Source organism: Passer montanus, unplaced genomic scaffold, assembly GCF_014805655.1.
Source record: "Passer montanus isolate IOZ18808 unplaced genomic scaffold, ASM1480565v1 scaffold52, whole genome shotgun sequence".
Classification (NCBI taxonomy): Eukaryota; Metazoa; Chordata; class Aves; order Passeriformes; family Passeridae; genus Passer; species Passer montanus.
The window spans coordinates 4,056,635-4,081,066 of record NW_024370152.1 but is presented as its reverse complement, the minus strand read 5'-3'; the positions used below and the strand labels follow the sequence as shown (position 1 = coordinate 4,081,066).

The 24,432-nt window shown below is 37.1% G+C and overlaps 1 protein-coding gene across 4 annotated transcripts in view; it reads right to left on the bottom strand.

The window, feature by feature from the left end:
- The window catches only part of CDC42SE2 (CDC42 small effector 2), an 85,092-nt gene that overhangs the window by 59,235 nt on the left and 1,425 nt on the right, over positions 1-24,432 (bottom strand). For all 4 annotated transcript variants that reach the window (XM_039724107.1, XM_039724108.1, XM_039724110.1 and 1 more), the window contains exon 3: positions 10,492-10,574. The gene's annotated coding sequence lies outside the window, so the exon portion shown is untranslated. The remainder of the gene's footprint in view (positions 1-10,491; positions 10,575-24,432) is intronic.

Here is a 24,432-nt window from a genome sequence, read left to right as displayed (position 1 = left end):
GCTCCCTGTCACCACCAGCTTGCTCCTTTCCAGGGATGCTCTGCAGAAGCTGCTCATGTATGAGCCAGTCTTGACTCATGACGTGATGGGGAGCTCACCTGTATTTTTAAAAATAGTGAGAACAGCCTCCTAATAAACCTAGTCTTCCAGAAAGAGCTCTGTTCAAGAGATGTGGCCTTCTCTGGGGCATACAGATTGAAGACAGAAAAGGATTCATTGACCAAATCAGCATATTGTGCTGCTGTCTCAAGCACACTTCATGCGCACTGAACAACCTTCCCATGGTTTAATTTAAATCTTTACCGGCATTAAGAGCTAGACTCATTCTGTACACTTGTGAAGGAGAGGGCTACAGGCAGTGTTTCCATTCAGGAAATGTAGCTAAATAAATAAAATTAGAAATATTTAAAAATAAATTATTTCTTGGACGGGTTTTGTTAATTGTAAATGCCAGAATATTGTCAGCAATTTCCTAAAAAGAAGTTGTTCAGCATTTCTGGTGTCAGAAGAAAGAAAACAAAATTAATTGTTTTTATTTTGGATTTCTCTTTCTCAGGGCAAAAATTCACTGCTGAAGAGCAGAGAAAAAAATTAGAGAAGAGAAAGATATTAACTCTTCATTAGAATTCTGAGTAGCAACACACAGCAATTCATTAAATATGGTTTTTTTTTGGCTATGTACAAGCAGTTTACAAGGGAAACAGAATATTTATTTCATGTACATCTTACACATACACTTTAAAGACTCAGTTCCACATTAATAGCAGATGCAGAGATGGAATGGAGTACAAAAGTATTCCCACACAGGGAGCCAGACTATCACACAGCAAAAGGTGGAAAGGAAATCACAGTTTATCTAGGCCTTTACTAAAGGCCAGACTAGTTTTTCACTTAATGTCATCAAATCAGCAGTCCTGTTCCTGAAGGTCTGTCTCTTTACAACAGTGGACAATGGAGGAAACATCTAGGATCTGTGCCAGCTCCAAGGAAACAAAGTCTCCATAGAAGGCAATATGAATTCCACTGTTTCCTGCCCCTAAGATTACCAGGCTGTGCATGTACTGTACTCCTGAACAGTCAGGGGCTGATGACTTCCAGAGAGTCTGAGACCAAAAGGCTGGTCTGACAATTGTGACCTGGGACTGGAAGGGCCATAGGCAGAAGCATGCTGTTTTAACTCTGTGCTAACAAAGAACAGCCGAGTCTTGTTCATGGTAACTTTCTGAGAAACAGGTTAGATCTTCCCTCATGGGTTTCCCCTTGGTAGTTCTACTGAGGTCTTCTAGGCTCATTGTTACTTCTGAAGGCCACAAAGAAAGCGGAGCTGAGCAAACCACACTTCCTTCAATGAAATAAGAGTTCACATTTTGAAAAAAGCAGCACATTTACAATGACCTATCTCAGTTCCATATAAAGCATTTAATCCTGAAGAATACAACCAGTATTATTCAAGGACCCTGAGTGAAATACTTCAAATACAACAAAAAATTTATTTTTCTTCTTAACCTACAGTTGTGGGCTTTCTTCCATCATGAGAATATATAATAATATTTAAAGCAGGAACAAAATAAGATCAAGAAATGGTACAGGTACCATGGTTTACTTGTAATACTATGTATCTCAGTATTTGATTCCACCTGCTCTTTCATCTAGACTTATATCTCTGTCTCTCCCTCCTTTGCATAGGTCTGTAACTGGGATGATAGAAAAACTACTAGAGCGAACTTCAATTTCCATGTTAAAGACATCCATCAGCTAGAGTCCAAGAAAAAAAAAGCAAAAAACATCACAAACAACACATGTATTTCACAATTAGGCAGCCAACAAGGCCGATGTAACTAGAAAAATAAAAAGGGATAAGAGAGGAGCAATAGAATAACACACAGTGATGATGAAATAACTGCAGTTCTTGAACATGCAATGTAGTGAGGAATGCTGACACCTGTCAAAAGAGAGTTAATCTTCTTTTTATATCACTAGTACATCCATTATTGAGCATCTGAAAATAACTAGGAGGTGTGTATATTTTTACACAGCTAAATAGATACCTCAAGCATTTCAACTGCTCTAGTGAGATGTGCACAAACCTATCACTCTCAAAAAAAATGTATTTAACTTGTTTTGTAATATACTGATATCCAAAACAGCTGCAAAATTTAGACAGTGCTGGTAACACTAGCAATAACAGTGCATAGTGGTCATCAACTTCAACAAATATGTTTTAATGAAAAAGGCACAGTGCTTAGGATTTTTGCAAAAATTCTAAACACAATAGTCTAAAATACATTCTTTCACTTCTTGATGAATATCCTATTTTACTGTAATATTGAAAATACGGTTTTTCAAAAATTAAATGCTCTTTAAGCGTACCAACACTAACAGCACGATAATGAGATACTGAAAAGTATTTTAGAAGCTCTTCTGAAAAGCTATTGGTCTTAATTTGTCAAGTAATGGACTTTTGTACCTGCATGTTACTAGCAAATGTGTTACTAAACACATCCTCAGATTATCATAATATTATTTCTGCATATATGTGAATCTTGCTTCTAGAGGATTCTCAGCTACATGAAAAAGAAAAAAAAAGGCAGCGAAACAAACAAAAAACCACTTCCACACTTGAGCTCAACTTGCACTACCAAATTAGCAATAGCTGCAGTGCTACACTATTGTAAAGCTTCCGGTGAGTAAATGCTACGTGACTTCTTTAAACACATATGGAAATGAAAGTGCAGCAGTCTCTAGAGACTGGAACTTTTTCATTTGGGACATAGAGATTTTTCTGCTACAAAACTCCACACTGGGGAATTAGACATCTATTTACAAAGGTTACTAGTCACAGCAATCCAATACATAGGACCAATATATATATTAACAAAGAGTATCCATGAGTCACCAATACTACCTTAAAGATCCATTTTAGCCCAAACCATTCTGTAATTTGTAGCACATATTAACTCCCTTCCCCATAATTGGCATGATAGTCAGTATTTGCAAAGCTATCCACTTTTTCCTGGGCTTTAAAAACAGAAATAGTTACAGTCTTTCTCCTGTACCACCCACCACAAAGGACTTCTTGATGTAATGCTATCCATCAGCCTTCAAATTCTGGGTCAAACTAACCAACCACTGTAGCTATTTTGAGAAAGAAGCAGCAGAAAGGAAGAGGCAGAAAGGTAACAGGAAGGGTTAGTGCTATATTGGAGGTAACAGGGAAGGCTGGTGCTCTAACAGGGGAAAGAGATGAAAAGGAGAAGCAAGGCAGAACACAGCAGAAGAGAGAAACTACATCAAACAGGTCAGAAGTTGACATATGATATAAAATAACTGGGTTGATTTGTTTGGTTTTCAACAAAAAAATCTGAAGAATGGAAAGTGAAAGCACAACAGATAACCTACTACATTAAAAAGCTTTGCTGAAACATATCTTAATATTGAGGAGGAGCTAGATGGAGAGCAAAAGAAAGAGGGTACAGAAACAAAGGAACCATTGTATTTATGAGAGAGCACTTGTTGGCAAAACCATTCTATGGACTGGGTTATCTAAAGGTAAATAAAATTCTGACACTAAGCTTTGTTTTCCTTCCACAGCAATTCTGTTAACAATGAGATATTTCAGCAAACTTCCATGAATTTGTTTTCACTACAACAAATAAATCTAGTAGCAACACCTATATACAAACTACTCTGGGGATCTGCACTTTAAAATCAGTGGGGACCAGAGATTCATGTCACTGTGTGGCTTTTCATTTACTTGTTAAGTCACAGTCCATTAAAAGACATTCAATACAGCAGTCTCTTGTGGCTTCTCAAGTTAGGGCCCTTATGTTAGAAGCATCTCAAAACTCAGATAGAAAATTAGACCACGAGATTGTCTGAAGTGTCATGTACCCAGCAGTTTCCACTCAACGCCTGACAGATTTTTTGAGATGCAGGTGCTACTCAACTACAGATGCAGCTTGCTACTTTATAAATCAAACAATTTCTCTGGTGCTCCTCCCTCCCAGTAATTAATAACAATGCTTTTCTGTGCCTCCCATCCCTCTTCTGCCTAAGGTAATTTATGTGTACTTAAATATAGATATAATACAGATAGATAGATATGCTGTAACAAGTAACTATCCCATGTAGTCTTCTTTAAGAGAAGGTATTTCACACTTCCTCCTTACCACAGTAAAAGCATCTTTCCCACAATACTAGCACTAACTTGAGCAGACCACTCTTAAAAAGGGAGTTAGGGTAGCCTTACTCTCCTCATTTTTTAATTCACTCATATTAACTAAAAAGCAAACAAAACCCCACTGAAACTCCCCAGTATTTTCCCGCCTGAGACAATTCAAAAGCAGCATTCCTCTTCTGCCTGCCAATGAGATTTAAAGAAGTTATAGCTTGAGGCCATCCACTCTTACAGGTCTTCCCACTGCGCACCAAGGAGTGAACGTGCCCAGGATGTACACATGCAGCTCAGCCTCTGAATGTGATTCATAATTAAGGTCCAACATGACTGACAAACTGTTGACAAATACTTGAAATGAAGTCTAATAAACCAGCCCCAAATGGAAGGTCAGTCATGCATAATACAGCCAGAGAGAGGCAGATCAATTATGCAACAGGAATAACAGAAATACTGGCCTACTTACCCCTCCTCCTCAATTTACTCAGTAACAGAAAACATTCCTGGTAGGATTAATAACTGGGAATGAAGAAAGACTAGAAGGATTAAAGACTGATTTCAATGCAATTGAAATTTCGTTTCAATGCAGAGAAAGACTTAAGACCCATATCTTTTGAATTGCCTTGGTCAAAAGAAGAAATCAGAGTCTTGAAAAATCTACAGGCACTACTTCATGCTAAAGGGAGCAGGAACAGCAAGATATTTCTTCTTTCATTGTATTTTAAAAAGAAAATTACATAACTAAGTGATGTCTCATGGCAAGCCTAATATGACATGAAAGAAGCATATTCCAGAAACTGGACCAGTATCTCCTGGACATAACAGCACATAAACAAACAGTCAAGTAATTCTGGACATGAGCAGACATGCAAACTAGGTCTCTGTGAAATGACAGAAAGGAAGCAGGAAGTCTGTAAAATCTGCACCTCCAAAGCAAAATGTTACTAAAATTTTCAAGACAGTATTCTGAATCTATGTGCAAAACTCTGAACAAGTGTACTGAACACACCACTCCTTCAAGAGACACACGTTAAAGTGCTTTTCCTAATAAGGATGTAAGCTGCACATAATGTTAAGAACAAAGCTAGAATACAATCCATCCTGTGTCCTTTAGTGTGTTGTACCAACTGTTGGTCCAAAAGACATACTGCAAGACTGTTTTGTGTGGCAAAGATGAACTTGAAAATCAATTTCTGCCATTACCACAAGTCTGTTCATTACTTGTATTTTCTTTCTTTATACTAGATCATTCATATGAGAGAGAATAGGATCCTTTTCTTTCCTTTCAAGAAAATGGACAGCTGCATGATTAGAAGCTCCACCCAGAATTCAAGAACATTTAGACACATTGATGGAACAAACAGATCTCCCCTGTTTGTGCTCACTTTCAGACAGTTCTTAGATTTCACAGGAGCTTTTCTCTGCCTCTGAGCTACCCAACTTACTAGGTTTTAAGTATTTCAAGTATCGTCATGCTGCAGAAAAGGAGACTTTAATTATTTCATAGCTTTAGCAATCTAATCTGACTATGTAACACCAAGGCATTGTCTGGCAGCTTTAGTGAATGCACAGCATTGCACATACAAACATTGCACAAAGACAAACAGTAAGCACTGAACATAGCAAGGACTATTAACACTCAGCCCGGGCTCTCCCAGGAAACAGGATGTCAATGCTCAAGTACACCCAGGACATTTGTCCTTGGCATTCTCTCTGCAGAGAGCACTTTGTCCCAAACATTAAGTATTGAATGGAGTTTGGGACATTTTCCACTGAGATGTGATTATTCAAGGTGGAAAAAACCAGAATTATACTCCTATGCTTCTTGGGCTTTGTGCCATAACTACAAAATGACAGATTTTTTTCCAGTATAAAATCACATCTTTAAAAAAAAAACATTGTTTGCCAAGTACAGTGTAAGAGGGCAGGACACAGGTTTTTCAGTAAGTCTTATTTCCCACTGCACATAAGATTAGCCATTTTTAAGAAAGAGATTAGAGCATACAACTTCCAGAATGGAAAAAAAGGCCTTATAGAACTATTTGATCTGTAATATAAAGTGGATTTTAGCAAATCATAGGTCTTAATTATAAAACTCCAAAAATGCAAGATCTCTCAGGTGTATATTCAGTATTTCCAATTACAGAAACTGGACATCATGCAGGTGTATTTCCCAGCACAATTGCTTTGTGGATCTTGTGCTTTCCTTTTCTTCCCCATTACCGCACAGAGGGAGACAAACCAGTTAAAGTATCTAATTTAGACATCAACCAATATTCCCTACACACTTTTCTATCCTACTTTTTGTTTATTATCCTCTGCATACAGACAGGTATAATGAAATCTGGTTTCCATGACTGCAATTGTCCTACTGACAAACATTGTTTCTTAGCTTTCCTCTGTTTTATGGTTTCCAATGCCACAAAGCTTCAGAGAATTTGTACTTCATGTTCCACATATTGTGAAAAGTGAGAGCAAAAGGACTGTGGACTTTCACATTAATATAGTTCAGCTGGATCAGCTATGTTCTACCTTGAAACACAAACAAAATGCTTCAGGGAAATTAACTGAACCATTTCTGAACACTTGAGAAGCTGGATCAGTCACATAATTCAGCTGCAACCCAGTGATCTGACCCAAGTTTAACAATGGAGGAAGTGGACGACAGTCAGATATAAATACAGATGGTACACAGTTAGCAGTAATGGAATGGATGCACAAAAAGGCATCTGAAATGGAGTAACAGAAGGACAGTTTTCTACCTGTGTTACTTGAATTATTCTACAGGATTAATAGAATTATATGAATTTAGAAGTTAAACGTAGTTAAGCTACATTGAAAAACAAAAGTCCTTCATGAAATAAAATGTGGAGATCCAACATCTTATGTGAGTTTCTTTCTTTTCTTTCTTTCCTTTCCCTCAGAGTAAAAAGCACAGAATTAAATTTCAATTACATAAATCAACTAAAATTTATCTTTATGGCATTGCTCCAAATTAATGAATCAATTATTAAACTGAAAATTAGAATCATAGAGAATTAATGAAAGTGTGGCAGATGAAGTCTAAACATTTCCTTACTCAGGAAACTAAAATCTTGCACAGAAAAGCCAGCCCATGGACCCAATTTGAAAATCATATACCAAAAAAGCAAGGAAACATAATGGAGATTTTGAAGATATGTGTTTTTCCTATGGTGGCATCAAGATGTGCGCACAACATATGAACAGTCCAACAGCATTTTAGGGTAATGACTTCTGGATGCAAAGAGTAATACAGCAATGTTGCACCAGCTTTTAGTTCTAGACATGAATGGAACAAAGGCTTCCTTAAGTCCAAACTTAAGTAATTTACACTTTTGACACTACCTTCACGAGAGGTTTTTTCCCATCTTTTCCCCCTCCCCAGTATTCTAGAACTTTAGTGAATTAGCAATAAGAGAATGGAAAAATTGAGAAAAACACATTTTCTTTTTTTTTTCTTTTTTAGATTCTTCTGAGTTTTCTCTTAACAGCTGGGAAGTGTATGTTTAAGAGTATTGTAAGGCCAGATGAGGAATATACTAAATATGAAGAAGAGCCACAAGCCTAAATACTTCTACTTCACATGACTGGAAGTACTTCCACAAAGCACATAGTCAGAGTCATGAGACAAAAGCCCTGGCATGTGAACAAAGTCCACCACACAACTGCAGTGAAGCAGGGAAAGGAAAAGTTGCAGGGTTCTAGGCAAAGTGGCAGCAGGAAATGGCACTAGAGCACTGCCCATCACTACCTTATATACTTTCAATTTCTGAACCTCAAAAACTTAAGAAAAATTAAGAAAAATATTAGGAATATTAGGATCTAAGGTTCTTATTTTTTTTTTTAATCTGGAATAGGTTACATTAGAAGGTTTTTATGAAGATTTTACTGTCACCAACTTCATAGCTGCCAGCAAGGCAAGCCAGGAAGGCTGCACTTCCCGATCTATGATTGAAGCTTCCTGCAGACACTCCTGGAGCTTGCACAGAAAGGCCAGCCAACAGGTTGGGAACACCCACTGCACTTCACTTGCTTCTGGCACAAGAATGAAACACACATTTTTGCACTGTGAATTCTCTTTGCTTCCGGTCTGCTCCTGATCCAGTGGGGATCACCACTCACTGAACCACTGCTCCAGAAGTTCTGCTTCTTCCCCACTTGCCTTCCTGTACCAATTGTCATCCATCCCTGAGCACTCCTGCTGCTGCTTACAGTACAGCCCTTCCCTCTGGTTTAAAATACTGCTATTCTTTTCCTCTGAGTTGTCTTCTTCAAACAGACATGATCATCATAATCATCTTTTACCTATCCTTATCACCCCTACACATGCTACCCAACCACCTGCCTTCTTTCTTCCATCCACTTTCACAGGACAGTATTTTTCTGGTTGTGAATTTTTTGATTGGCTGGCAGTTTATAAAACTACTTAAAAATTACCTTAGAGTTAGGCCAGTCACTACAATTGGGCTACTACTTCTTTCTCTCTCCCCTTTCCTGACTGAGTCAGGACGACAGAGATTCCCCATTTACACAGCCTATTCTCATTCTGCAGTAAAACATTTTTTCACATGGTGGGCACATGAAGCATCTGGGAATGCCCCTGAGTCCCAGCAGCAAGCAGCAGGCCAGAGGAGGAGCTGCAGGGTCAGCAAAAGAGACTGCAGCTCCTGCTCCCAGCGTGGGATGCCATTTACACTTCAGTTTCTCATGCTAATAATACAATCATCTTTCTGTCACATGCTTCTCCAGGATAAATTCCTGAGCAGACTTTCTTCCCCGGACTCCCTGGCAGAAACGTTTTACAAGTAATAGTGAAATCAGAGCTAAAAAGATCAGGTGATAATGGAAAGGAAGTGCATAACATGAAGGATAAGCCCAAACACGTCTGGTATCATCAGTCATACTGAAAACACTTCAGAGTGTTCAAAGGAACTTGGGGGAAGGGAGACAGAAAGAATGAAACAGAAAATGTAACACAGACCAGTATCTTAAAATATAAAATGTAATTTTACCAGTATTTAAACAAAATTCAATATACTTTGAGTATTTTTAGGGTAAAACATCAATTTTTACTGATATTTGAATTGCATACTACATGAATGGTTATAAGAAGCAGAGAGTAAGGTAAAATAGAAAGGCACTTAGTTCCTGAAAAAGAAATTAACAACAAAGCCTGCAAAACACTATACAGAAAGTTTTTACAATATATTCCACAAGTTGCATCTCTTTCTGAGGAAACATGTATAAGAGATTTTTAGGTACATTTTCTAAGGTACTGATATCCTACAGAATTCTTTTCCACCCAGTTCATTTGGACTTTTAGAAGTAGTAAAATATGAAAACAGTGAAGAAAAATATTAAATGAGAACTACAAGCATCTAAAATTGAAATTGCTACGTAGAATTGATATCCATAAGAAATCAGCACTAGTTTCAGGGTTTAACTGTTTCATTGGTATTCGTGCAATCCACAGCAATTGGATTTAGCCCACACAAATGTGCTACAATCATTATCAATAGGAGATATTTGATTCCTATCAAATAGGAATAGATCTATCTGAGAATTTTGGTGGAGGAAAATTCAGGTAATTAAAACTACAGGCCATTCCTACAAATTATTTAACACTACATCAAAGCATATGAACTTGAATAAAAAACTAGAAAGTAGCGAATTAAAGTTGGATGGATCTTTAAAATCAGAGCACACCAGGATAAACAACACTGTAATATATAGAGTTGCAAACTAAATCATTAAAGCCATGAAAGTTATTACACAAAGAATACCAAAAGAATTTTATATAGGAATTAACTATTGGAGATCTATTTAGAAGCCTTAGTTGAAACAAAGGATGTGATAGGAGAAATACATGTAATTAGCAAATCCATCAAGAACTTTCCTTAATAAGAATATTGGGAAAAGAAATGGAAGTGTATGTGGTTGCACATACCATGAATACCAGAGTCTGTTGGGGCAACAAGACAATAGTTTGTCAAAAATAGTTTGTTAAATTTATTGAGCATTCCAAAGTACCTGGACCTCCTGTCATATTAGATATGAACATTAACATATTTTTATTATGAACACAGAGAACATTTGAATGTCATAAGTCTGCTGGACTTCTTATCAGGGCCTTCTTAGAGCTCACAAGAGCTGCCATGAAACTACATTAAACCTTAGTAAAGTTAAAATCTATATCATGCTTTGATGGTTTTGGTACTACAATGAGTATTTATAGATCTCTCATACATATTTGCATCAACATTTAAAGTGAATAGTAAAGTCAAAGTATTGCCTACCTGAATTTCCCAACTTCTGTTACTTTCTTTAAGCAGCAAGTTATTCAGTGAAGATATCCCCAATTCTAGAGAGCGATGAAAAACTGGAAAAAACAGAATTAAGTTACTATCTGTTACAACACCTAATCCAAACTATTCACAGTGAAGAGCAATGTATCTTCGTGGTTACAGGAAAAAAACAGCCACCAAGAGGGAGAGTCAGGAGCTCCTCCAAGGCTTCTCCTTTGCAAAGCACTGCAGATGTCAGAATGACTGAACTACTTCCACTTGTGAATGATTTCAAGGATTATGGCTACCTTGTTTACAGTACTGCTGAAAGAAACTTTCACTGACTTGTGTACTCTCAGGTCCTCTTAATCCTTATATGCCAGTATGTTAACACACTGTTTAAAATACATAAATAATTTTTATATACATACATATACTTGACATAGTTAAATGAAGTAAATAAGGAACATGGGTACAAAAGCAGTACCTACTTAGTTATGGCTGCTACCTTTGCAAGGGTCAGACTTTTATATTAGCAGAGATGTGTGCAAATTGTATGTAGGTTCCAACACTATTTTTGCAAGATTATAGCTAGGTAACCTTTCTTAGTGATCATATTTCAAATTACTGGCAATACCAGTTCAGGGAATAATTGTTTTGTACTAGTTCCCAATAAGAATACGTAACATGGCAGCAGTTAAATGGCATGAAGTGTGTGAGGTTTAGCAAACAAGTTTGTTACTGAATCACATCCATGACATCAGCTACAGAATTCAGCAGCTCTCAGTGAAAGGAAGGATGGATTAAAAGTACTGCAGGCAATAACAGAAAGGAAACACATTCGTAAGAGCTGGCTCTGAGTAAGAAGAATCACTGCTACTTGAAGCAGCAGGAGAATATTTAGTCCTGTTAAACCTCTATTCAAAAAAACTCAACCCAAACAACCTGGTATTCACAGAGCACCCATCTGCAATGACAGTCATGAAAGCACTGATATATCATAAATGGGTTTCAAACCAGACAGAAGACATGAGGAAAGCTGAAAATACCAAACAATCTAGTTCACACTTCAAGTGTGCATATAAAAATAAGGTAAATGTGGTAGTAAATTAAATTTTGTACAGTTCCTGTGTTAGATAGGGAAATGTTTTGCAGATTTTATTAAAATAACCAAAACAGAGAAAGAATCTCCCAGACAAAAAGTTCCACCTCCCTACCATACCTGAGATCCCCAATGTTTTAGCTTTCATGCTCTATGGCAAGGCATTTGCTTGCTGACTTCTACTGGGGGCTTTTTTATCATATCTCAGCCCTTCCTTGCCCACACACTAGGAAATTAAGTCTTCTATTTCTTCTCAGACTGACATAAGATAGATTTAAAAAGTAAAATTAAGGGGTTTTCATCTTTACCCACATAGTTTTCACAAAAGATTGTCAGAGAAATTATGGACTAGAAATGAAGAGCAGACGAGAGCAGGTATAACAGATTGTAAATGCAGAAAAATGGTTAATGAAAAGAAAAATGTTGTGAAGGAAAAGGGGAAGGCAGTAAACTTGTCTGCATGGTATTGCATGTCAAGAGCTGTGAAAATCCAATATGAAGCAAATAAAATCCTTAAAGCCAGAAAGGCAATCATGTCTTTTTACATCAGATGTCGACTTTATAACAGAAATGTCATGGAAATTTATCAACCTTCTAGTTTAAGACTCTGTGGACAATATCTGATACATAGCTAGGAGAAACAAACCATTTAGCTGCAGTTAAACACAGACCTCCTCACTCAAATGCAATGCAACTGAAAGCAAAGTGGAGAAAGATTCATATTAGTAAATTTCACTGAGAGAAAACTACATTATGAGAAATTAGCAAAAAGAACACATTAATAGCACACATAACATCCTAAGCATGTAGAGACTAATTCTGTATAAACAATTTAAATATGTAATAACATTTATACAAATAAGGTAACAGTAGATATAAGAATATCTATATTTACAATCTCTAAGTCTTCCTCCGCCCTTCTCCCTAAAGACAAAAATACTTCAAGACTTTCCTAAACTTCAGCATTTGAAATCTAGGGCCATGCTGTAAGAGCAGCAGGACAGAAAAAGGAAAGCCCTCCTTGTACAATAACATCTTAAAAAGTCAGTCAGAAATGAGATGATCTGGACCAGTGGCTGTAAGTCGTCATGTCACAGCTATTTAGAATCCCAGATGTATGAATCCTGGAGGCTAAACATACATCCTAATGGATAATTTAATTAACAAAATCATTGCTATAAATGGTGGAGTTTTGGCTTGAAAGGCTATTATATGACAGCAGAGTGGAAAAAGTAGCTGTTTGCAGGTACTGCCAAGGCACACTACTTATCCAGCTGTGCCAACTTTCTATTAATTCTGGACAGCTTACTGCAGACTTGCCCACATCACATCCATTAAAAAAGCCAGTTATAACAAGCATTTTTCTAAGTGCTATCATTTGTGTGAGAATTTGAAGCTGTATGCTTCTCTGTAGCCTTGCTTTCAGGCCTTTATTTCTACATAATAATTACCTTACTGATTTAGCCAGTTACAAAAAATCACTAATGTGATCACAGGTCACATTAACAGGTGATTTCATTGTCATCCTGATATTATCTGCTCAGATGATTTGTTATTTTACTTAGTGAATTGCAGCTTATATTTGCCTTTTATGAGGCGTTCACTAAAAATCCTGTGTATGAAAACAAAGATGACAAAAGCCAAATCAATATGGCTGAAAAAATGAGACATGGGTGCCCTTAGAAAAGTGAAATGTATCTATTAGTACAGTGCTTCTACTGAAGGAAGACACCATTTTAGAGAACCTCAATGCCAAAGAAGTATATTTTAATATGCTTCTACAGTATAGTGAAACAGCTATAAAAGCATCATAAGATTCAACAAAATTGAGAAAATTAATACTGCTATTCCTAAGTATCAAATTCAGACAGTAAAATCATTACTGTAGCTCCATGCCTTTTCTAAGTTGTTTTCAACATGGTTTGTATAATTAGAAAATATACAAAACAGGTTGAAATTTGATACAGAACCTGAAAACACAATGCATGTACACTGTAAACTTTAAAGATGCATTCATACCATAAAGAAAAATATTTTCTAAGGTAAAGAGCCTGTGAATTTACAATACATGAACAGGTAGTTTGCAAACATTCAGTCCTGTCTGCTGGAAGAAAAAAACAGTGAACTTCAGCAGTTTTCACTGTTTTATCCATTAGAAAATCAAAATTTAAAGTTTGCATTGGGTTTCACTGTCTTCATCTGGAACTTTTTCATCATTTTGAAAATTATTAAAAAACAAGAATGGAAAAAATACCCATGATTTATCTAGCACCAATGTCATTTTTATCTGCGTAGACAAACACCATATATACACACAGATTTTAAATCGTCATTCTGTTCTAGTCAAAGGCAAAGTTACATACATACAGAAAATTACAGACAGCCCATAGAGCATATTTTATTATTTCACTATGAAGCCTGTACTTGGTACAGCAATTAATTACACAGAACCATAATGAATGGAGTCAGTGAAACATCAGTGAGTTTAGACTTGTACATATTTGGCACCAAAAGAGACATACAGTACATAAGTTGAAAAAAATTGTGAAGGTTCATTTTAGTTTCTCCCATTCCTATCACAGGGATATAAATCTCAAAAACAGTTCCTTAGAGGACGAAGTAGAAATGGAGTTTACACTTAAGGTATGTCTTTAGGAGAAAGAGCATCTTTCTTTAGGAGAAAGATACTTCTATTCAGCAATTTAGCCCTACAAGAGGGCTTGGGACAGTGGCCTATTTAACCTTACCTCAGAATGCCTTTTCCTCACCTCAAGTACTGTTCTCAAGAGAGCCTTGCAAGACAAGACACTAAGATATTTCAGTACTTTGTAATGTTTGCATTTATCTTGGTTGGCCTCCAGAAAGCCTCCCAAGTCAGAAAAAAAAGGCAAATAATTCTCCCAGAAACTAGTAGGTGTCAGACACCCAGAAGACTGGTCTCCAGGTCATGTTTAGCTGTAATGGCACCAGGCTTTCCTATTTCTCCTCTTTCTAGTGAAATTCCTTGTCTCAAAGACACACAGGCCTACTTCAGAAGATGAACACACTAGGGAGAAGACTGAAAGGTACTTTGGGATTAGAAGCAGAAAGTGCAGAAATTCAGGTACATAAAGGGTGAAACCTTGCATTTCACTTTAATTAGACACACTGAATTTTGAGTATGGAGAAACTCAGTATGTATGAAAAAGTTTGAGAGGCTAAACCTTTCTAAAGTGAAAGATGAAGTACCTGTGTACTAATATTTCTTTCTCAATATTATTTTACTACCATAAAGGCTTTTATTTTTTTTTTCTAAACAGTGGGAGGAAGGTGTATTTAGTAGCATGCTTTTCAGAGCCTGCTACTAAATATACCTTCCTCCTCTGTTTTCACACCTGCCAATGCAGACTTTGAAAACCTGGCATGACTAACTTCACTGATTCATCAGATAAAAGATGAATTTTTTCTTCAAAATCTAATATGAAAAATCCGTCTGCTTTAAATCACCCAGGTGACAATCAATGTGTGTGGTACTACATATCCTGTACGTAACAGAAGTAGACAGGTCAAGGGAATGATGGAATGAAAAAAAAATTCCACCCAAAACTACAACAGTTCACTGTCTGAAGTCCTACTGACCCTCAAGCTTTTGTCTATTAAAGAGCTTTAAAGAGATAAAGCTCCACTTAGAGCTTTATCTACTAGACTAGAGTCTAGTAGATGGTAAGTATCTTTCTCCTCAAAATGCAAAAAAGGACCTAGCAAGTCACTAGATATACAAATGACTACACTGCGTATACAGTGATGTTCAGCCCCCACAAAAACAGCCTTGAAAAAGCAGCTTATTTTCCTAAGGCAAAGACTGTCAAAGCCATCACTTCCCACACTTGCACTCTCAAAAGAGGGCCTGGCATTTTGAAGGAAAAATATCACAGTAATAAGTGTTATTGCTATGACAGATTGTGTACAACAAGTGGATAGCATTGTAAAAACAAAATGCACCAAGTAATGTGAATGCATGCACAGATGGCTGAGATCTCCAGATGACCTCCCAAGAACAGTCTGAATGTTCACGTCACGCCAGGCTAATAACTCTGCTCTACTGGTGGCAAAGGCAGCTCTGGTGATTCATCTGAACTCTACTGCAGCAAGAGCATCTCAACTCCTTGGTTGTTTTGCTATAAGGTTTGCCTATGCAGTGAAAAAGTTAAGAAGCCCAGAATCTCAGGCCATCTAAACAAAAGTCATGACTTGGTCTGCATTTTGAACCTGTATCAGTGCCTATAATTCTCAATAGCAGTGGATCAATATTTTTAAACTAGTAAGTTGTTGCAAGTAATTAAAATTTCATAGAATCATATGATGTGCTGAACAAGGATCACCATCCCCCTCCTGGCCCTGCACATGACAGCCTCAAGAGTCACACCATGAGCCCAAGAGCATTGTCCAAACACTTCTGCACTCTGTCAGGCTTGGTGCTGTGACCACTTCCTAAGGGAGCCTTGTCCAGGAACAAAACACACTCTGGGTAAAAAACCTGTTCCTAATATCCAACTCAAACCTCTCCTAGCACAGCAGCTTCATACCATTCCCTCAGGTCCTGCCACAGGTCATCACAGAGACCAGTGCTGCTCCTCTTCCACGCACAAGGAAGGTGTAGAAGACTGCGATGAGGTCTCTGCCTCTCCTGTCTCCTCCAGGCTCAGCAAACTGAGTGACCTCACTCACGTTTTGTATGGCTTCCCCTCTATATCCTTCACAGTCTCCATTGTTCTATTTTCAGGCTTGAGACAACCAATATAGCAATGGGGAAAATAAATCATTCTTCATCCAAGTCTGCAATTTTTCCAAGTTTATTTAGACTACAGTAACAAAAAGACAAGAAAAGTCAGCTTTAACTTTCTCTTGTCCACTTTTCCTACAAATTCACAGGCATTTTTAAGTTTATCTGTAATCACTACTAAGGGCAATTAAGAACCAGTTTCAGAACAGAACACTGTTCTTCTTTATTTAAAAAAAAATAAAATAAACTAGCATTGATGATACGTCAGAACTAATTCTGTATCCAAGAAAACAACTGCAAGTACAAAAGAACCCAAATATGCTTACCCAAAATCAAGAAACAAACATTCACAATGCTTTGGCAGAAATCACCAGGACATGCACTATGAGTAGGAAGTGTTCTTGGAAGATATCTCTAGCTGTAACACAATGACTTTGAATTCTATCCATAAGTTCTCAGAGAGGGAGCAAAGAAATTGTGGAGCTTCTTTGCTAGTTTACAAGATCATCATATGCCATTTTCTGAACAGAAAGAAGATTCCAATAGTATTTTGTTATTTCAGTAGATTTGTTTCAGAAACACACATACACACACAGAGAAAATTAAAAGGTTAAAAATCAGACAACAGGGGCTTTTAATTCCATCATATTATTTTGTTTTTAATTAAGCAAAGAATGTGCAGTCAAAGAACACGCATGTCAAAGAACAAGCAGTGCTAGTGCCACTGAGCACTATGTAATATTAACAGATTCTGTTAATGCAGATTCCAACTTTAGCCTTCCTCCCACGCGCACACACGCACATTACCATGGTGATCTGCAAAATCTGCTGCCTGGGACTTCAGAACAGTACAACATTTGACCTCAGCATCTTTGAATAGATGCAAACACAAATTAAGTTACATTTTAAAAGACATTAAGTCACAAAGAGTTTGATGAAATTGTCATGTACAGAAGAAAAGTGACAAAAATATCTAAATATTATCTCAACCAGAAGAAACAAAGCAACAAAGCTTTCAGATCACACCTTCTGTCCTTGAAAGAAAAATAACAAAGTTTAAGAATTTGAAAAAAGAGGTAGCATATATACAGTATAAAAAGCATAATCTAGAATCACCCATTACGTCTGTGAATATTTGAGTACCTATCTGATCTGTGGAAATGTCTCTTTCAAAACAACATATTTTCTTTAATAGAATTCTTAATTTGCATACTATTTCACTGAAATGCACACTTGTTTGGACTGTCACAGGTCTGTGCCTGCTGTGAGTTTCTCCCAAGCTGGATCACTCTTGATGCAGTCTCCTTTTATCTATTACAATTTTCAACTGAACTAAATAATAATAAAATAATCTTAAGAAATAAGGATCATTTTACTGTGAATACATATATATCCTGACAACACAGAGGACGAAGGACTGAGAGCACAGGTGACAATTGTGCCCCAACCACATAATAAATACGTTAAAAACCAAATCCACCACAACCTCCAGTATCTGTATTTTTCTCTATATGAACTGATAATGCTCACACTTTGGTTTGTGAGCACCTCTGGACACAAGTATCTGCAATCCCACTGAAGAAATACAAGAAATACGACTCCACCTTAACTGCTGGCTGATGGCTGGTATCACTCTCACAAATGCATTCTTGCAGAGCTGCAGCTATTAAAGTCTTGCTTTGCAGACTTTAAATTGTAACGAATTTAGGATCCCAGTGAAAGCTTCACCACTAATTTAATCATAGCCAGGGTTTGACCTGCAATGTTTAGAGATGAAAGGAGTCACCACTCCTGCTGTCTTCCCAGAAAAGGCCTGTTCTAAGTGGAAGCACCACTTAGCAAACATTCCTGGAAAGTAAATGCACCAGTTTAGAGGTTCTTCTACAGAAAAAGCTTACAGGAAGCTTGGATACAGTAGACCCTAGAGGATGGTCCACATGTGAAACTGTCTATACCGATATATTGCCCCTTGAAATTCACCTCAATGTATAGTCTCAAGTTGAACTAAGATTTTTTGAAGAGTACCACAAGGCTTTGACATTTTCAAGACACCTTAGAAGAAAACTAGGTACAATTATAAGAAATAGCAGAGCTGAACGCACCTAGACTTATCCTTTAAAAAAAGTCCCTACTTCAACACTAAAATAAAGACTTGATTATGTAGCAAACCCTGGCTGTACCAGTGATGTGCTCCTACTGTAAGCACATCATCTAAGCATTTGTGCAAGATGGATTTTTGATAGGACAAAACCAACCAACCAAAAAGAAGTAAAATAACAGAATGCATCAAAGCTTAGTTTTCTATTACCTCTGCAAATTATAACCAGAAAAATCGGATGAGTAAGGAAGGAGTGCATGAAATACCAAAAATAACACCTTGGTGTTATTTGGTGAAGACTACTCCCTGCTCCCATTTTCCTCCCATTAAAAATTAGGTGTTACTTAAAATATGCATTTTAAGCCTTTCTTCCAATCCACTGTACCCTAACTTTTTTGAACATGTCTACACCAAATAAAATGGGTAAACTCCTATTTCTGAAATACTTATACTTAATTTTGGCTGGAGAAAACAGCTTCTACTGTATCTCAAAATCTGTTTTTATAGTTCAAGTGAAAGGACGACTAAACTTGAAACTACATTCTCACATCAATTTTAGGTTTTTTTAACTATATCAAGGCAGAACAAACCTTATACAACTCAGCTTACTAGAAAAGAACTTCAGTGCAAATATACCAGGGCAAGATACCATTCACTTGAAGGGGTAAGAGAAGAAATCGGTAGTTGAGCTCAAGCGAAAAATTGTTCTCAGGAAGCTTTAAAGGTGGAATTCCTCTAGCAACTGGTGTTTGATGCTAATAGCTGCATCACATGGGGCCAATTAAAAGAGGTGTTATCAGACAGCACAAGACTTACTGAATATGAGCTGTAAGATAAAAGCAATCAATAAATGTAACAAGACACTTTCTGCATATAATATTTCAGTACTAAGCAGCATGACCGTTTTGACAAGGAAGCCAGCTGCAAATTAGAAAAGTCCTATTTTTGCAAGAGATTTAAACAGTTGGTCTCCAAATTCAGTGAGTGACTACAAAAAAGATGATTAAAGGCCCCATTCAAAAAATGAAGCATGGGAAAAGTACATCAAGCCCATACAAAGATAAGCCAGAACTTTAAAACAGAAATGGTATTAAATTTAAGACAGAATTCACAAACGTCAGTCTGAAGACACTCATTTATTTTTTCTGTGAGGACAATTGGGATTTTAACTGGGGAGGCTTTGGTGACAACACACTTTCTATTCTGTGAAAAGAAAGTTTTGTAAGGAAACATTTTTGGAACTCTTTGTAATAACTGATAAAGTTCAAGGCACACACAGTTAGAAAAAAAACAGGTTGAGTTGTACAGCGATTTGTAAAAAAGTACAAGATACCAAAACACCCAGCGAACCATGATGCAGTCTGTAATCAGTTACTTGGTTCATGCACAGTTTTGCCCTTGTACTGTTTATATATTGATAAAACAAATAGCTCTTTTTTTTAGCCTAGATGGATAAAGTATTTTATCCCTGCTTGCCTAAAGTGCAACTCAAAGCATTCTAACTGTTTAGCTGTGAGAAGTTACTAGATCAGAGAGGTCATCTCCATGTGCAATACTCTCCCAGCATTACAAGCCCCTTACTGTTTAGATCAAATTTTCTCCTTTTCTATAAAGATGAACGGCAATTTCTCCTCCAGCACCTCTTCCCCAACACAGAGGCACTGGTTTATGCAATGCAAACAAACCTCATCACAAGCCAGCACACATCTGTTACAATTTATGTATGGCAGGGAAAGGATTTAAACTCTGTCCAGTGAAGAACTGAGGTAACTGTTTTCTAGTAACTGTGGTATCAGATCAAGGGCTCAGGTAACTGCAATTCAATAGACCTCTGACATGACTAGATGTCAGCCTACAACATGATCCCTACTTTCAACATCAGCAAAATAAGTAAACCCTTGAACACAACAGAGACTCATTTCAGTTGTTTGTTGAATATAGCTTAGCCATAACACAGAAGCAAGCTGTACAGCAGTTCCTAGCTCTTCAGGCAGTGCAATTATCAGAAGCTTGCTTTCTCCCAGGCACCACTCATGCACTAATGCACGTGCAGACAGAAGGCACCACAGAATCACAGAATATGCTGAGTTGGAAGGGACCCCCAAGGACAATCAAGTCCAACTCCTAGCCCTGCACAAGACATCCCCAAGAGTCACACTATCAGCTCTCCCTCTGATGTCTCACAACAAATATTGCAAATCTGACTGGACAAAAAAACTAAATAAATTAGAAGAGGAAATTAATGTAGGTCAGTTATGCTTCAGGAAGAAGCACATAAAACCTGCCAAAAATTCCATTTACACCTTACGTCTTCCTCCTTACACCCTCTTCCTAATCCATTCTGTTAATGTGATACTGACAAAGACTACGTAAGACTGCTCTGAAGTAGGTCTGCATGCCTTTAACTTTGCCTTCTATATGGGCAAGGCAGCTCCTCTTCCCCTTGTTGTTGAGGTGAACAGTCAACAGAAACTATTGTTCCTCTTATGACTGACTACCCCTTCATCTCACACATCCACTTCTAAGCACACACAAAACATTCCATTTGAGAAAGACCAAAGGAGTCCTCAGGCAGAGTTACCATCTATGTAATGGGCATTGAGCCAAGATCTTCTCGTAGGATGCTCACCAGCCTAATTTTCCTACATTCACTTTGCTACTAATAGGCAGCTTTCTTGCTGCTAAACTTCCTGTTCAATCTGCCCTTTACTTAAGGACACTTAAACATGTTCACTGCAGCTGTTTGCTCTTTTACCCACGTTCAATTGCTTCAGGTTGCCTCTTCCTTGAATTCATCATCATTTCTTATCATTGCTAGTCCTACAATAAAATGAGACACTCATCACGCAAGACAGACTTGCTTCATCAAAATAACATGAAACCTTTAAGTGACTGTGAATACTCAAGAGCCTCTCTTCAGATCAACTGATTTTCTTTAAAGAAAAATTAATCCAATCCACCCATCTCAAGATTAGCATCCTTCAGAGCAGCATTCCTCCTCCCCCTCTCTCCTTCATTTTCCTCCTAGACTTGGCTACAGGAAAGAACATCATGTGACTGCTTTTCTAGTGCATCTACATCCAGTCTACTCAAAAAATAAAATAATTTATTTGTGCAGTGATATACACTTTGCTTCAGTACTTTTTTAACACAAAAGTAATATAGCAGCTACAATATGAAAAATAACTCCTTCATGTCAACCCTGCTAAGTATACTTTGAGCATTGATAAAACTGGATTGAGAGACAGGCATTCGTATTTCAGCAGTCAATTGTGTGCAGTCCCTCAGAACAAATTAGAAAGCAATTCCCCCACTTTTATAGTATGAAAACAGTGACAAACACTTTCACAACACCCTAAGTTCCTCAAAAACTCTTTTAGTCGCTATACAATACAAGGCCGGTATTAAAACTAGGAGACAGAAGATGGCTAATATTAAACAGTTATGGTAGCCACAAACACATCTTAATGAATATGGCATGAGGAACAAGGGCCACGCTAGCCTTCATCCACTTTCTCTATCTACATGCACACAGAGGCGTAGAACGAGAAACACACACCCAGGGCTAAGGCGGTGACCAAAGATAAGTCTTTACATATGTTTACGTAAGGCAGCCGTCTATAATGCTTGCTAGAATCATAGCTAGGAAATACATGTATTGCACTAATGAATTGTATGATAAACTGCTACTCACTACCTGAACTCACACTGTCACGTGTAATCAAGAGCTGCAACTGAGTTGCTGAAAACTGATTTAAATAGGCAAAGTGTATCACTCAAAAGTGAAAATTAGTCTCATTCGAATTCTATCCAAGCACTCACTGACACTGACCAGAGCCCAGGGGGTTTTAAAACGAAACATGACAGAGTATGCAAAACAGACTGGCACAAGATTTTCCTTAGCAGTATCGTATGCCAAGTTTACATTTAATTTGTCAAGCTAAGTTCACTGAAAATACAATAACAACAACAAAAAAATTTAACAGGAGCAGTATCCCAAGGGAGTACTTCAACACCAGGATTCTTTTTTCCATTATTGAGTCATTTAATTCCACATTCTTCATGCCTAAAAGGTAGGTCTATAAATCACATTAAGCAGAGCAAGTATCTCACTGCTATTCCTAGTTTGAAAGAATAATCCTGAACTTCAGGAAACTGTCACCTCAAAGACATACCACAGAATAAAATATGTTCTCCTTGTCAGTGAAGGAAAAAGTATTTTTTCTAACAATGCAATTCCAGGCAGGAGAAACTCAGGAGGCAAAAAAAGAAGCCCCTTCACCCCCACCACAGGGTCAAAAGGTCTGGCACAAGTATCTTCAGAGTTTGTGCAAGCTTGCTCAAGTTAATGGGTGTTACATGGACTCCTCTGCAGTGGACAATCAATTACAGCAACAACTATTGATTAGCACTATTTCACCACCAAAAACCATTACTCCTAGAAAAGCAACTTCTTGTTGGGCAAAGAGACGAAATGAGACATATAATCCTTCTTGTTTATTGTAACAATGCTATGACACATGATCTGATTTTTTAGAACCATTTTAGGGTTAATATTTTATCACTGCAATGAAACCTCTGATATACAGGTTAAAAAAGACACAGTAAAATATACAGAAAGAAAGCTGGAATACATACTCAATTTCTCATCTCCTTTTCCTGTTTGTGAATCAACTCAACTTTTTTTTTTTTCCCCTTTACTTGAGGGGATATTTGAAACATTTCTGTCTTTTCCCTATTGTGATCATCCACTATGTCAAGACTTCCCATAGACCATCACACTGCACACCAAGCCACCACAGAACTTCCAAAACACTCACGGAGTCAGAATTACTAGCAGGCTTCAAAAGAAATTTATTTTGTATGGTTATATGACAGCACAAGTAAATTGACTGTTTGGTTTTTTTTTTTGCAAAACAGAACAAAAGATAATTTAACTGTAATATTTCTGTACAAGCTACATAGAACAAAAGTTTTAGAGTTATTTGTTCCTCTGGTGCACAAATGACATATAACATATGTATATATGCATGTATGATGTAATTTGCAAGCTATAGAACTCTGACCTAAATATAGAGAAAATTCACCAGGAAGTGTCTTAAACGCTGAAGAACTCATACTTGCTAGCAAAATCACTTTAGATGCTTAGACAGGTATATCCATGTCCCAGCTTCTCACTCAAGCTGATGGGAAAACCCAAATTTAAAAGAGCAGTGATATAGCTATTGACATACAATGAAGTTCATGTATATAGTAAATTTGTACAGTGAATTATCTCATTGTTTATTTGATCTGCTACTTATTTCATTAGTGGTTGTAGTCAATTGCTTGATCATTTCCTGCAATTTCATCTACAACAGTCCTTTTCACCTCTCAAAACCCCCATTATTACAGTAGAAATTTCGTATTTAACTACTTCTTTCAAAAATGCATCTATATTTTAACACTGTGAAAAACAACTCAGAAATGTATCTATACCTTCAATGAGCTGCTATTAATCAGATCACCTAAGTAAAATAATTGACTAAATATGCCTTATGAGTGTGGAAAAAGCAGCATCCAATCCCAGTTATTTCAGTCAAATACTGAAATAACTGGGAGAAACAGAGAAACACACTAGTATTAGGCTTACAGCATCCAATCCCAGTTATTTCAGTCAAATGCAGAGAAACACACTAGTATTAGGCTTAGTGGTATTTCCTATACACTGATTTAAATCTAAAAGGTGACTGTCAGCCCTGGAGGATTAAGTGAGATCCATCACACTAACACTTATAGCAAGCACTTAAGGCATCACTTTCTCCCAGATTTTCTTTACTTTTTTAATTTTTAACCAGTTACTGCAGTCTAGGAGAGACATATATATGCAACAGGCATGGGAAAAGTCTGCCTAGGGTCTCACTTAAATTACTTCTCAAGTTTTCATCTCGCAGACATTAAATAATCACTCCATTCATCAATCCACATTCAGAAACAACACTGGAAAACTTA